Here is a 1171-nt window from a genome sequence, read left to right on the forward strand (position 1 = left end):
TGCTGCACTATCAAGCAACACGACTCCATGGAGCCGACCGTCTACCACCTCACTTTTCGTGCCGTTCGACGGGCCTATCACCCTCTGTGGGATAATGGGCCACCTTCAAGTTGAACTTGAACTGTTTGCACCGTAAGTGGTAGATAACGGACCGGTCCAGTACACGGAATCGGACAGACGCGAGGTACGCGCCGTCCCTACGTGCTGAGCTTATCCCGTTTCGCTCGCAGCTACTCAGGGAATCCCTGTTGGTTTCTTGTCCTCCCCTTATTAATATGCTTAAATTCTGGGGGTTCTCACACATCACTTGAGGCCTACGTTGGATTTTTCCCGAATGGTAAATAGTAGCACGCACTTGTTCGCTTGTATCCAGCGGGTGGGCGTACCGCACGCGTTACACGACTCGGCCAGACGGCGGGTCCCGGCAACAGACGGCAAGCCAGGTGTTCAAGGGCTTCCGGTGCTCCCAGGTTGTCTTATAGCCGAAGTTCGAACCGTGCGACACGACACGCACCCACTGGGCCAACTGTACCGCCTTACCATTTCAGCGCCCAAGGTCCCCCGCGGAAGGGGTCCGAGCACGCCATGATGCACAGTGCGCCAAACGCGTGTGTTCAAGCCTGCGACACACTCCCGGGCGTGCTGCTCGCCCAGGCGTGCCGCTGGTACGCGGGCGTCCTGTAGTTATGGAATAGTGTGTAACAAGAATTGGTAGGCACTCAAGAATGTGTGCATCGGTCGGGTTTAAACGTCCGATGCGCCATATGCGTTCAACGTGTCGGTGTTCATGTGTCCTGCAGTTCACATTCTGACGCGCATTTAGCTGCGGTCTTCATCGATCCATGAGCCGAGTGATCCCCTGCCTAGGGTTTTGGTATGTTCAACTGTCTCCTATGTTTTCGTTATGCGCTAGGTGCATCTCTCACAACTTAAGTTCCCCGGACAGCGTAACCGTGCACCTCTCGGTTCCTTCGAAGCCGTCCAGGGTGGACAAGGATGACCATTGGTCTTCCTTCCCATTGATCGACGCGCGATGTGGGCGGCATCGGCGCGATCTTGCACAACTTTCGTTCTCTTGATTAGGTTCTCTCTCGCTCGAGGCCAGTGTTTAAATATGTTCTAGTGGGTCTTTACCTTCGCCCATGTGTCACACACTTTACGCGTTCGATGG

General features: G+C 55.1%; 2 non-coding genes across 2 annotated transcripts in view; both read right to left on the bottom strand.

Annotated features, from left to right (window-relative positions):
- The window catches only part of LOC128307935 (large subunit ribosomal RNA), a 4157-nt gene extending 3841 nt beyond the window's left edge, over positions 1-316 (bottom strand). Inside the window, exon 1 of the ribosomal RNA XR_008287945.1 lies at positions 1-316. This exon is cut by the window's left edge and continues 3841 nt beyond it. This is a non-coding gene — a ribosomal RNA (large subunit ribosomal RNA).
- Positions 317-713: 397 nt separating this feature from the next.
- LOC128308039 (5.8S ribosomal RNA) lies at positions 714-871 on the bottom strand. Its single transcript, XR_008288002.1, has one exon. It is a non-coding gene; the product is annotated as a 5.8S ribosomal RNA (ribosomal RNA).
- Positions 872-1171: the final 300 nt, after the last annotated feature.

This window comes from Anopheles moucheti (assembly GCF_943734755.1).
Source record: "Anopheles moucheti chromosome X unlocalized genomic scaffold, idAnoMoucSN_F20_07 X_unloc_2, whole genome shotgun sequence".
Classification (NCBI taxonomy): Eukaryota; Metazoa; Arthropoda; class Insecta; order Diptera; family Culicidae; genus Anopheles; species Anopheles moucheti.